The sequence below is a fragment of the Hippopotamus amphibius genome, chromosome 8 (genome assembly GCF_030028045.1).
Source record: "Hippopotamus amphibius kiboko isolate mHipAmp2 chromosome 8, mHipAmp2.hap2, whole genome shotgun sequence".
NCBI lineage: Eukaryota > Metazoa > Chordata > Mammalia > Artiodactyla > Hippopotamidae > Hippopotamus > Hippopotamus amphibius.
Window position 1 is genome coordinate 119208906 of NC_080193.1, and position 15340 is coordinate 119224245.

A 15340-nucleotide genomic window follows, 5' to 3' on the forward strand; every position below is an offset into this window, starting at 1 on the left:
AACAGAGTCTGTCTGTTGCCTTTATTGTGAGTGGAACAATGGCTCAAAAATGAAGATGCCACTGATAGATGACACGCTTGTGTTCATTCACTTTGAGCTTTGTTTGCTACTTGAACTTGATTACAACTGACAGCCATTGAGGAATATAAAAACATCTATTCTCCCTTTAGTCATTTAGGCACATAATGAGTTTCAACAAAACACAGAGGAATCCAAGAATCTGCATCACCCAGAGAGTGTCCTTGAAATGAAGCCTTACCTCTTATTAGAACAAAATGTTATCCACATTAAGAGGAAAGTTGTAAATGTGTTCACTGCAGTTGAGGCTTTATTTAGACGTATCTTATTTTTCCTGTGCGTATGAAATGTGAATTCAAAGATATCAAAACTGTTGAGTAAAACACAGAAAATATTTTCTCTTAAGGGTAGGGGATAGATGGAGTGGAGTGTGGGTTAGTCCCACATTAGAAAAGAATTTTTCAAGCTGACTTCCGAAAATAGCTTCTTATCAACCTAAAAGAAATCAAGGAATCTAAGGGCATAAAATAAAAAAAGAGTTGTGTTCTGACAGACTAAACAATTGCATTAGAGTCTGGCTGGATAGGCTTTGATGCTATTATGACCAAGGCTGGATGTCTCTCTCTCAGGTCAGTCAATTCCCTCCACATCCCCTGACTAGATCCTAACCCATATCAACCATCTTGCCAACACATGTAGGATGCTAACAGAGAGTAAAGCCCAATGCTGTTATCAAAGAATAATTAAACTTATGTTCATTGCAGCACTATTTACAATAGCCAGGACATGGAAGCAACCTAAATGTCCATCGACACATGAATGGATAAAGAAGATGTGGCACATATATACAATGGAACATTACTCAGCCATAAAATGGAATGAAATTGAGTTATTTGTAGTGAGGTGGATGGACCTAAAGACTGTCATACAGAGTGAAGTAAGTCAGAAAGAGAAAAATAAATACTGTATGCTAACGCATATATATGGAATCTAGAAAAACGGTACTGATGAACAGAGTGGCAGAGCAGGAATAAAGATGCAGATGTAGAGAATGGACTAGAGGACATGGGGTGGGGGCAGGGGAAACTGGGACATAGTGAGAGGGTAGCATTGACATATATACACTACCAAAGGTAAAATAGCTAGTGGGAAGCTGCTGCATACACAGGGAGACCAGCTCTGTCCTTTGTGATGACCGAGAGGGGTGGGATAGGAAGGGTAGGAGGGAGGTTCAAGAGGGAGGAGATATGGGGATATATGTATGCATATAGCTGAGTCACTTTGTTGTACAGTCTGCTGTACATTGTAAAGCAACTAGCACAACATTGTAAAGCAGTTATACTCCAATAAAGATGTATTAAAATAATAATAATAATTAAACGTAGCCCTCATCAACATTCAAAAGCAGCATCTTGGTGTGTAAATACTAACTAATTATTGTTAGAGCAAAATAAAGTTTTATAATATCATTCATCATTTAACAAGCATCAAGAAGTGTCTGAGAAATATACAGAATTGTCTATCATTTTGACATTTTTTTTTTTTACTTAGTGTATTCTAAAGAAGCAATGGAGAATGTGAGTGCCTAATTGCCCTGGTGCATAACCAATAACTCAGCTAGACCACATGGTTCTACAGAGCTTCAGTTTAAAGTGGGAGGAGAGGTATTGTAACCCTGGAGCCTCTCCCAACCAATCGCATTTTCCTCTTTCTCCCAGGATTCATCCTAGGTCTCTCTGAATTCTATACTACACTGAAGAAGAATTAAAGGCGTCTGAATTCCTAGGTGATTAGAGTGAACTCAATATCCAGTATTAATCCTGTTTGACCCCAAGTAGGAACAAACTAAAGGTCATCTAACTAAGTAACGGAGGGTCCACAAAACTCAGGTCAGAGCTTTCTTTTCTGGTTCTAGATCTCTTAAGTTAGGACTGCAAGTCAAATAAAGGCATGAGAAATATCCAGTGTCAATCAGATACCATTTTAATACTTCCGAGCAGTTAAAAATAGGAAAAATAAAGATCCTAAGCTTTCATCAGATTTAAATCTCTTTAAATTTATTCAGAAAAGACATTTTATACCTTAGAATCTCATTAAGTTCAAAAATAAGTTAGGAGGGAAAGTATGTACATATCTTAGAAGATAAAGAAATGTAAAGTCTATCAAGTTATTATCCTGATTAAAACCTGTAGACTTCTCTGAACACACCAAAGAATTAAGCAATTTGTAAAACTCAAATCCATGGTCATGAGTTATAGAATCATCCCGCTTGAGTCACTGAGTTATTCATGGCTCAGTGTGTCCCATCAAGTCTCCAACAGGAATCTGAACAGACACAAATGTCTCGTCGAAGTAACCTCAGTTAACCAGGATGGTAACACCTGACTTAAGTAATTCATTTTTCAACCCCAAGAAGATTTAAAATTAAGTATGGAAATGTTTAAGAAAATCAAAACCATGATATTAATTTTTTGTGTTAGAAAAGAGTCTGTCCATATTTGATATTTTCTGAACTTGTGATTTTTAAAAGAATTAAGCCACTTAGACTGACAGCCTTGTGATTCCAATTTACAGTACATAATTGAATAATTGCTGTAGGCTAATTAATTTTGAGTTGATATATTACTAACTTTATAAAAAGCATTGAGCATCTGTGTTCACCATATTTCTAAGTTTATCTTTTTAAAATTACAAAAAAAACCTGTCATTATTTGAAAGGATTTATTAGGTCAAAGGAACTTGTATAAAGAAAATAAAGTATATTAAATACATAGAGGCACTTTATAATATTTGAATGTGTTTAACTAAATTAGGCCAAATATTAACCAAAGACTCTTTAAATGTGATTAACATCTTCTAAACTTATAAACCAAATGATAAGATACGCAAGCTAAACTTAAAAGAACTAGGTATTATGAATTTTTAAGCCAAAAGTAAACTTCTGAATAAGAGTCTCTGCACATAAAAAGCACACTGAATAATACCAAAATTTCACATAAAGCCTTTTGGACTCAGGGACTCTAAAGTGTGGACATTGGAAAATTCCTCCTGGGAAATTATAATCTTTAGGGTTAATTATAACCTTGATTGCTATTTTTATCAGAGTTTAAGAATGACTCCTTCATAGCACAGAATAGGCAGTGTGATTGTGCATGAGTATTTACTATCTCACATCTGAAACCAATGCTCTATCTTCATGCAATTTCAATCTAATATTCACAAACCAGGGGAAATGGAGCAAAACTGAAATCTCACAGATCATAATGACTTCTGGGAACTCTACATAGCCCAGTACAGCTGACCACAGAGTACAAAGAAGGACAACTTTAACCTCATAATATATTTAACCACAGAGATCAGAAATCCAGGAACATAGGATTATTTTAGAGCTACAAGCAACCCTGGAGAGACTGTCTATTTCATTTTATCAGAATTGCCTGTCTTCGGTCTAATAGCTAGTTAAATGCAGAGCCTGAATTAGAACCTACAGCTCTGTAATATATTACTAGATATTTTCAACTACTAAAACAACACAGCTTTCCAATAGAACACTTGGCAATTCTTGATGGAAATGCAAAACCAATTACAGTATCATAATTAAAAAATAAAACAAGAGAACAGCAAATGGTGCTTGAAAAGATTTTGACAATAATTGGTAGAGTCCTCAGAGGAGACTGGAAAAAAGCCCTTCAGATCTGCTCAACAGTAGTAACAGAGTAACTGAGAATGCAAAGAATATTTTCAATCTGGAATAATCCACATACACATCGTAAGTATCTCCTCCCAGGTGAAAGGAAGTAAGAAAGAAAGTAGGAAAAGTGCTCACACCCCTTGCCTGGTCCAAGAAGTCTGGCAGAGTTGTGTTTCCAAACATTTGTCATTCCATTTCAACTTTCACAATTTTTGCCATATCCTAATAACTCTTGTATCCTATCATTTACTGAATATTTTTCCATAAGTTGAATTTCCCTTTTTCCTGTGTGGTAACATACTTAGAATCACAAGTTTGAGTTATATTTTTACTAATACACATTAAAATATATTTCTTTTTATTTGTGTTATTTTTTCCATGCCTCAGCTTACGTCACCACACACAGGTCTAGTGATATGTATAAAAGTACTATACAGAGGAAAACACCAGCAAGTAGAGAAATGCTGCCTTTGATCAGGAATTGCCAAAGGCACAAAAGTTTTCTCTAGTCCCCAGCAAGGAAGACAAGTCTGCATTTGGCCCTCCTCTGAAAGAACCATTTACACTAAACTGCAGTTCAGCAAACATGAGCACTTATTTCATATCAAGTCCAATACTGTGCCCTGGTGGTACCAAAGATTCACCCTTGCCCTCCAGGAACCTAGAGCGCAATGCCAAATGAATAGATACTCTGGGGGGGAAAGTACCCACCATATCTTTATCAATATTCCTATTAGGACCAAACCTCAGCATCCACTTCCTCCAGAGACCCATTAGAGTACCATTAAGGACAAAGCTGATCCCTGACAAAGCAGACTGAGGAGTACAGAATTAAATTTTCCCCAAAAGGAGTCAGGAGGGAGCAATTCTGTATGATATATTAAGTTGTAAAACAGGTACTGAAATAATGTGTACAATGGGAGCATAATTATACAAATATATGTATATTTATGCGTAAAACAAAGATTAGAAGGAAGTACAGCAAAATATCAAAATATTAACAGTAATTATCTTTGCATGTTGGAATTTACATGTGAGTTTTATTTTCCTACTTATAATTTTTGTTTTGTACCAGTTTTCTTCAGTGAGCTTCTTTTTGGATATCAGAAACAAAATCTCTTTTTACTTTAATCTTTGAGACTTTTTATTAGAGAGGTTTTGTTGTGTTTGTTTTTCCTTTTTTCATAAAGAAAAGGAAAAGGAATGAGGCTTTTAAAAAGTTTAGCCACGTGTTCTTTGTAATGGCCTCACCATTTTCTGCGTCATATCTTTGCCATTCCCTCTGACCGAAAGGCATTTTCCTTCATCGCCACATGTGAAAATATCTATGGGGTCTTCCAGGAAGCTCAAAGTTAGAAGCAATTTCTTCTTCTGAAATTTCGTAGCACCTTGTTTATAACTTATTTATGACAATGACTTCCTCACATTTTGAACATGAAAAACAGAATCACAGAATTTTAGAGTCCAAAGAGATCATAAAGAACACTTAATTCAACCTAGTTTGCAAATAGGGAAACTGAGGTGCAATTAAACTATGTGATACACTCCAGTTTGCACACTGAGTAGATGTAGCATCAAGACCAGATGCCAGGGCTCCCTAGGTGGCGCAGTGGTTAAGAATCTGCCTGCCAATGCAGGGGACATGGGTTCGATCCCTGCTCTAGGGAGATCCCACATGCCACGGAGCAACTAAGCCTGTGCGCCACAACTATTGAGCCTGTGCTTTAGAGCCCATGAGCCACAACTATTGAGCCCATGTGCTGCAACTACTGAAGCCCACACGGCTAGAGCCCGAGCTCTGCAACAAGGGAAGCCACGGCAATGAGGAGCCCGTGCACCACAACAAAGAGTAGCCCCCACTCACCACAACTAAAGAAAGCCCACGCACAGCAAAAAAGACCCAACACAGCCAATTTCATTAATTAATTAATTAATTTTTTAAAAAAAGACCAGATGCCAGGCTCCATCCAGGATCCTAGGTTCCTGTTCTGTTACAGAGTTGGAACTACTGGTTAAATATTTTTCCTAAGTTGAATGGCAGACTTTGTCAACTAAGAGTTTTAGGTTCTTTTTCCCCCAATGAGTTAACCAAATGTTTAATGATTATGCCTGGTACAGCATGAGGAAGACATGAACTGACTGAGTTTCTCCTCTTTCTTCTTGCTCCAGCACAGCCTCTGTGCTGGCCTACAAAGAAGAGAAAAATTAGTCCACAAAGCCAGTGACGTAAATTTGGATACCAAACAGATGAGCACTCCATCTTGAGCAAAAAGAGAGGGACATTTTAAAATCGGATATTTTCAGCATTGTTTTTTCTTAGAGTTTCCCAATAAGAAACTTAAACCTCATCTCTACCCACCCTTTCCCAATTATTTCATTTAAATATTAGTATAATGGAAATATCTCACATAATTAGCACTGAACAATGCTGATTTCCAAATCTAGCAAGCAATTCACTAAAGTATTTTATAGAAAAAGGGTTTTACAGTACATTAGGGATCCATTTAAAGGGATTCTTCAACTTTCATGCCACCTACACTTCCCTACTTTATACTCTGACCCCTCTAAGATACCTTCCTATGTAGAATCCAGATTTCTAACAAATATTCAAATGAATACTTCAAGTTAGCTAACGGCAGTGCAGCTCTTCAAACAATGGTTTTATTTCTTTATAATGGTACAATCATTAAAGATTTTATTACATTTTCTCTCAGACAGTATAGGAAATGGAAAAATAAAAATACACAACTCGCCTATTATTAATGTAAGTGAGGGGAAAAAACAGCAATCTCGAGGCTCACTGAAAACAACACATCTTTAGCTTCAGTCAGATACTCGTTGGACTTAGAGAGGCCCCTGTGTTTATAACTGAGAAGGAAAAGAAGAAAATTAAAAGGTATGTTCAAAAGTCTGAAAATATATTATCAAATGTTTTCTTAAAGGCAACATTTTATAACATTGTTCCAACTCTCCGGGAAAGGAAACCTCTTTATAACATGTAAGTCTTTTCCAGACGCCACTCAGGCTCCAGTAAATCATGTATTAATTCTCAGTGACTTTTTGTTCATGGATAAAGGAACTTACTTCTGCACCAGCTCCCTAGGCTGTCTTCCCTTTAGAAAATATTGGTTCTTCCCCTCTTTTGTTCAGAAGCCAAATGATTAGCTTCAGGCTCACGACTGATTTCCTATTGTTCCCTTCACTTTAACCTCTCGTCATTGCGCCAACACTCTGGACCCCAGAGGGATTTGTCACAGTTCTCCAATTCTCTTTCTCCCTTGGCAGCAATTTTTTTATTTGATTTTTCTTTTCTTTTGCTTTTATAAAAAGAAAAATTCTCACTTTAACACTTCCCTTTGAATTGTCCTTCAGTTATGAGAGGAAGAAAAGGCCTTAACTTCTTAGAACTCATGTAATGTTGACAGGGAACGGTTGTGCTCATTTCTCTGGGTTACAACCCAGAGAAATGGAAATGATACTCTTAAAAATGGTATTGCCTTTCAATCTATATTAGAATCTATTCATCATAATGACAAGCTTTAGTTTGATTCTATCATAGAAGTTATTTTTTTAATCACCTACAATGTAAAAACAATCAGCAATTACTAAAAAAGTTCTCTGGAAAAGAAGGCAAAACGATATTTTGATCTCATAGAAATGGCATGACTTTCAGGTAACAATATACATTCAATGATAACGCAAACACAGCCATGGAAATTATTCTGAATGGGGAAATTTGTTGTCATCAGGAGGAGTAGTAGCAACAATGAAATAACAATAGCTACCATTTGTTGAAACCTTTCATGACCCAGGCATATACATCTAGAGAATGTATTTAATCTTCCCAACATTCTGTGAAGCATAAAGCTTTTATCCTCCTTTTTTATACATTAGGGCACGGGCTCAGATAGGTTGCTTAAGCCCAATGTCACATAGCAGAGACAAAATGAAAACTCATGTGTAACTGGAAGGCACGCAAGAAGGTCTGGATCCTGTATTGGACTCTGTACTATTTGAAATCTTTGTGATTTTACTAAAAACAAAAGACTGAAAGAAAAGCTCTCACTTAGTTGAAATGACACCATCTCTTCTGATGCAGTTTTTGAGCATATATTTTTGTAAGACAGTATAGTAAGTGGAAATATTTACCCCTAACACCTATTTTTCTGAGTTTTGCATAAAATCATACAGAGAAACTACTCCAGAGGATAAAAAACGAAATTCAAAGGTTTCATAACAGTCATCTGATAGAGTTATCAACACTATTGAGAATTTTCACTTCATATTGAAAATGTTAGAATATATCTTTTTTACTATAATCCAATCTATATAAAATAATTTTTGTTCCATTTAACTGATTCATATATATTGTAATCACTGGAAAGATTTTAAAAATATTTATGCAAAGAAAATTATTGAATGCACTCAACTTACAGAAGAAATTTGAAAGCTGACCACTAGTTTCCTGGAATTCTAGGAAAGCCGACCACAAGTTTTCTGGAATTCTAATTTTGATTTTCCTTACTTTTATTGGCAGTAAGATGCAATGAATATGAAAGAATCCTTTTGGAAGCAATCCCAATAACTATAGGATAACTTTCACCTATCAATACAATTCATCTCTTATTTGACATCAGAGAACACAAAAAGGGGGGGGCACTCAAATTATTACAAATCAGTTTTGAATTATAAAATAGACAAATTCTTACTGATTTTACCATGATTTTAATGTCTTTCTAGCATTTTTTCCATTTATGAAATAAGATCCTCCAACTTCAATAAGACCTGCATCCCTACAAATTGAAAAATTAAGTTCTTCATCTTAGAAATAAAGGAAAATTTAGGACTTTCCTGGTTAAGGCTCTGCCCTTTTGATACAGAGGTGGCAGGTTTGATCCCTGGTTGGGGAACTAAGATCTTACATGCTGTTTGGTGTGGCCAAAAGATTTTAAAAGAAAAGAAAAAGAAAGAAAGCAAAATTCTTTTCCTACAATCTTCTTTTCCTGTAAGATTTCTAAAGATGTCCAAGTCAAAACAGTGGCGAGAGCCTCTCTCTCTCTCTGTCTCTCTCTTTTCTCACTTAATACATGGCTATAATAGCATTGGACCATTTGAAGATGGATCTGTGCCTTAAATCTCTTGATGTGGAGATGACAAAACTAACTGTTGAAGAATGGAGGACTTAGAAGAGACACAGCGCCTCATTTACTTGCCAAAACATGATTTCCTATTATAAAATTAAATGAGGAGCCTTTAAAAGACTTAACTGACATCCTGGGCACTCTGAGCTTAACAGGAAAACATTTTGACAAGGAAAGTTATAAACAGATGAGATACATATGGTGTATGTTTCCCTTGAAATTCTCAGGGTTTTAAAATCTAACAGATAATGTGCTTTGAGCTTTCATTTAATTCTCTGTTCTTGTGAAACTCAACGATCCTGAACACAGAAGATCTCTCCCTCACCTAGAATTATGAATCAGTCTGGAAACACTAGTCACATATCACAGCAGATCAGTGACTTGGGCACATAAAGAGATCTGATGAACCAAATCCATACTGTATATTCAGATTTGTAATCCAAGCCCAAAAGACACAACGGAAAGGAAAAGGGAACAGAAAAAGAAGCAAAAGAGGCAAATGAAACAAAAACAGCACAAGAACATTGTAAGCATTTTATTGCATTAACTGTGAGTCGACAATTTTCAATCTTGCAAGATCCCTGAAATTAAAACAATATGAATCAAATCTGATTAGCCTAAGAAACAATATTAAAATAGAGCATTTTTCCTTATGCTCAATGGCCACAAACAATACATTTAATCAGCTTAAAGGGCTATCTCTATACAAGGAAAAAAGTTTTGAACATATTCTATTTAACAGTGTCTTGCAGCAACTGATCTCAGAACTTTTACTAACTTTTTAATATAAGTGAATCCTTAGGAGAGGAATTTTACAAACTAGTAACGTGAAAATAAGCCAGTAGCATAGGGAGCTATACACAAAAACACTTCTGGCAAGAGATGAATGGGCATTGCAGTCCACTGTAATGGCATAACTATGCTGTGGGCATAGTTGCCTGGGACCTAAAAATGCTATAGGACTTAGCACCAGACAAGTAAACTAATATTTTCAGAGAGTCTGCTACATGCCAGGTGCTATGTCCAAATTAAATACCTGACCTCTTTGTATCCTAAAAGCTCTATGATACGAGTATCATCATCACCATCTTTGATGTATCAATAAAGGGCCCAGGATTCAGGGAAGTCAGATCAGGTCACAGCTCTTAAGATTGTTTTGAGAATTAAGAAACAATATATAGGGGCTTCCCCGGTGGTGCAGTGGTTAAGAATCCACCTGCCAATGCAGGGGACATGGGTTCAATCCCTGGTCGGGGAAGAGCCCACATGCTGCGGAGCAACTAAGCCCATGCATCACAAGTACTGAGCCTGTGCTCTAGAGCCTGCAAGCCACAACTACTGAGCCCATGCGCCGCAACTAATGAAGTCCACATGCCTAGAGCCTGTGCTCTGCAACAAGAGAAGCCACTGCAATGAGAAACACGTGCAACACAACAAAGAGTAGCCCTTGCTTACCGCAACTAGAGAAAGCCCGCACGCAGCAACAAAGACCCAACAGAGCCAAAAACAAATAAGTAAATAATAAAATAAATCTTTAAAAAAAAAAGAAATAACATATACAATATTTCTATGTAAACCACAATTAGAAATACAAACATAATAGTTTAAAATTGTATAGGTAACTTCTGGTTCAATATGCCGTACAAAGCACACATATTCCTCTTCCCTCCCAAATTCTTTTTGAAATAAACAGTAACAGTAGCTTTTAAAAAAGAAGAAATCCATGGCACTGTAAAGTCAAGAAAGGATGCCTTCTACAGACATGATATTCTGATATTTTCACAGACTTCTGGAGGGTGGAAAGAGAAAGGAATTATATTTATAAACCCAGACTTACAAAACCAAAACATTTTGGCTTACATACAGGAGAAGGCTGAATAGGGATGTTGTCTTTCTGTTGAAACTGATACACATTCAGGAGGGCTGTAGCATTCATCTCTAGCTGGAGCCCCAAGAAATTTTCATGAAAAATAGTATAAGATTTGTCTGGAGAGGATTATTAGTGTGAGTGTTTGGGCTAGGGGCACAGACAGAGCACACCTGAAGGAACTCCAAAACAGCTCAATGGAGCTGAAGAGTAAAACAGGAGTGACAGTTCCTCCAAAGAGGAAAACTCACTAAAGATTACTGTTATCGGCTGAATTCTGTGCTTCCCACATTCTTATGTTGGAATCCTAATCCCAGTACCTCAAAATACAACTGTATTTGGAGGCAGAGTTTTTTAAGATCTAATTAAGTTACAATGAGATCATTAGGGTGAGCCTAATCCAACATGACTGGTGTCCTTATAAGAGGAGATTAGGACACATTCATAGAAGGTAAAACCATGTGAAGACAACGGAGAAAGAATGCCATCCACAAGCCAAGGAGAGAAGCTGCAGAAGAAATCAGCCCTGCTGACACCGTGATCTCAGGCTTCTAGCCTCCAGGAACGTGAGAAGAGAGGTTTCTGTTGTTTAAGTCACCCAGTCTGTGGTACTTTTTTATGGTAGCTATAGTAAACTAATACAATCACCCCCAGTAAAATCTCTCCTACTTTGAAAATTGTGAGGTTTCCAAGCTAGTCCACAATTGCCACTGATGGAGCCGGAAGTCTGTAGACAACCATTCCATTCAAGAAAGACCTTTTATAAAGAAGATGCCATACCAGGTATTTAGGGGAATCAATATACTCCCTGTTTCAAAAATATGATTGCTCAACCAAAACTCAACAGATTATCTAATGAAAACCAACAGAGAGACGTGGAAAGATTTACCCTGGATAGACAAAAAATAATACATGGCAGAGATGCAATCTTAAAAAAAAAAAATTCCAATTAGTATCCTCAGAGTGTTTTAAGCTATAATGGAAATGCAGAGTCAGTTTCAGAATGGAAAGCTATCTCATTTCGAATTCCCTTTTCATACCTGGTACACCAACATTGCCAGCCACCTGTTTCTTCAGACTCTAGACAGCAAGGGACAACAATTAGTAAGTGAAAGAGGAAAATATGATGACAAAAATAACAAGGTGGACTGGTTTTCCTTTGCTATATCACCCCAGTGTTTCAAAATACCTAGTGAGAAGGATTTGGTTAGTACCAGAACTATGGTATATTCTAATAACAGATAATGTTGTATATCCATATATGAGTCACAAACTAAATCTCACTATAAGTCTGATGGGCAGAGGAAAATCAGTCTTCATTTCATCTGTAATGACTCTAGCCTAAGTTTTTACCTGTTTAAGCAGAAAATATGTACATGGATGATGATAGATAGATTTGCAAAATGTCCAATCTTATATAAAGCTTAGTTTCATTTAACATATTAAGACAGTTTCTTGGCAGCCATTTCATATGACTGCATCAAACCACTCTGACACAGCAGTATGTGACTGGTGATCTCAGACCCAGATTTGCCGTTAATGGCTTTGCGTTTCTTCAGCTCTGGTGGGGCTATGGGCCCCAGGTCCACTGCCTCATTTTCCACCAGGCTCCTAGCCCATGGGTCCACCCCACCACTGAGGGTCCTCTGGCAGGCTGGCTAGAATTCCAGAGTCCACACCACAAGGGAAACCTAAATTTCAAATCCCTATGCTATCGTATCTAATTTTATTATAAAGTTTACTTTCGTGTGGCTGTGCCTCAAGTATTTTGTTGGGGAACCTAAGAGACAGGCTTTTTATAGAGCCCTAACAAAGAGAGGGGAAGGCAGTACATTTCTAAGAGCCCCCTCCTCCCTTGATGTTACCCCCACATATCTAAGCCCCTCCCTGCCTAGGACACCCAAGTCCAGCCATCAACATTCTCTTCCCTGAACCTTCTTTTCTTACCAGGGTCTGAAAGGTCAGGCTCTGCCCACTTCCTCTTCCTACCTAGACGTCTTGTAACATCATCGAGAGCAATCCACCAAGCCTAGACCTTGATAAGCTAAAAAGAAAGATAATAGAATTTAGAGAATCCTTTCTGAAGATGATACATCCTGTAAAGTCTTACTTTTAAACACAAACCGTTAAATATTATCTTTGCTCTTCTTGCCTCCATTCCTATTCTTCCCAAACCAAACCCAGGCCTGTGGATGCTCGAGGCCAACCAAGATCATGCACTCAAAAAAACAAACACACACACACACACACAATTTTTTTAAATGACCCCAGTTATTTACAAATTTTTCTAACGTGAGTAATATTTCATAGCAGAGATTCATTCATTGTGGTCCTCACATGCCAACTAGGGTTTCCATATACCTACAGATGTGGATAAATGCCACTGGAACCCTTGTTCATGGCTTGCGGTGATTTCCAATGCCCTCTCTAAGAGTTCTATGAAGTCTGAGGGGGGCTTAGTTTTCTTCGAGGTACCTCGGAATCATTTCCTGCTTCTGAATTCTTGTTCTCCTTTCTGCTCTCTGTGATTCCTTTAAGTCTTTTTCACTAGTATCAACCCAAATAAAGGTCATGGCCCATCTCCTTGATTTCCTGCTCCTGCTCTCAACACGACTCACGAGTCAGCTGTCAATGACTGACTCTCAACAGACCTTTGGAAGTAACAGTGAGGGGGAGGGGCACATTAAGGTTGTGGAAAATTTTAAAGTAAGTATTAGACATTAGTTTTCTAAAAAAAAAAATTTGCCTTTTCACAACTCAAATTCCATTTTTTCCGCTCTTTTGCTCAACCATTTCACTTTCTGTTCAAGCTGCCACACGACAACTTTAAAAATTTTATTACAGAACAAATACATCCCTGTCCAGCACTTACATCCAAATTCATCAACTGATGAATAGATAAATAAAATGTGATGCATCCACACAATAGAATATTATTTTGTGATAAAAAGGAACAAACCACTAATTCATGCTACAACATACATGATCTTTGAAAACATAAGTTAAAGAAGCCAGTCCCGAGAAGACCAGTTATGATATGATTCCACTATAGGGAACTTCCAGAACAGGCAGTGTATAAAGACAGGAAGTAGATGAGTGGTTGCCTGGGGTTGGGGAATTGGAAGGAAATGGGCAATGACTGCTAAATGGGTATAGAGTTTCTGCTATGAGGTAATGAAAATGTCCTAAAATTGATCGTGCACAACTCTGTAAATATACTAAAAACCATTGAATTGTACACTTTAAATGAATAAATTTATGGCATGTAAATTATGTCTGAGTAAATCTATTGTGAAACAAATAAACAAAAAAACACCTGTACCCAGCATTCCCTATTGACGATAACAGTCACCATTTTGTGGCCGGGGGTGTGCAGCAAGTAAGCAACACCTCCTACAGAAGGGTGTCTGAACAGGGTTTTTCTTCTCTCCAACAGTGTGATGTGCTGTAGGGGCTCCCACTTTGATTGATAGTTGTGATGTAGTAACATCATCGACCTTCATTTGGCATACTGCATATGCCACCTGTTCCCCACTTGTCTCTTGCTGTGACTCCCATTGTTATGTTCATCCTATTATTAAATAAATCTGTTTCATTTCAGAAAGCTGTGTTTTGGCTCATAATGCACAACAACAAGCGCTTGGAAACTTGGCTCTTCACACATATTTCTGATATCGTTTTAATGGACTTTGGCACACAGAGGCAAACTACAGGTAGGTCATTTTCTAAAAGACTCTTCCTTCAGAATTGATGTAGAGACATTAAAATCTCAGAGAAGATGTTTGGTAAAGATTCACTTCCCTCTTTAAAGCTCTTCAAAACTGTAAGATAGTGAGTACAAAAAAATCTGGTGAAGCCTAAATTCTTCACAAGAGCATTAATGTCAATTATTGAAGTAATACTTGAACTAATCCATTTTTTTCTTAGTCATGAAAAGTATGTAATAAATACATTTTCAAATTGATGTCCCTCAATGGAGGCTTATTTTGTGGCAAATACAGGCCCACAAGGACAAGGAGGAGGCCCAGGTCTTTGTCCCAGACCAGGGTGGCCAGAAAAGTAGAAAGCTGAGTCCGTGTGAAGGTGAGCTCAGCAAATAAAGGACAATTCTATATTGCAGAAAGGGAAAGAGCTGCATCTGAAGCTAAGTGTCTGCAAAGCACAGGCAAAGTGGATGACTGGGTCCCCAAGGCAGAGCCTGGAGAGATTCCCTACGGTAATGAAATACAGAGGTGAGATGTGGTGGGGAAAAGCTTTATGGTAGCTGCCGGAACCAGCATATAAATAAGAAAAATTATTGTGAAGGATACCGGCATTCTGATTTTTTTAAGCCTCATTTTTTCTTGAGTACTTAAAATGCAGTAGATTCTATGCCTGTGCATATTTCTCAAAATCTTAAACGACAACTGGAAATGCACCTCAAAAATCTTCATACCTTCAAAAATATTCAATCTCAAAACTCATAGTCATATCATATACAATAACTTTTACTTCATATCAGCCAGAGTCAGGGGCAGAAAGGAGACTAAAGTATCCAACTCAAGCAAAATATACCACAAATTCCCAAATAAACATTTCATGAATTCACTGTGTTAAAGCACAGATGGGAGAAAGAAGAGTGCC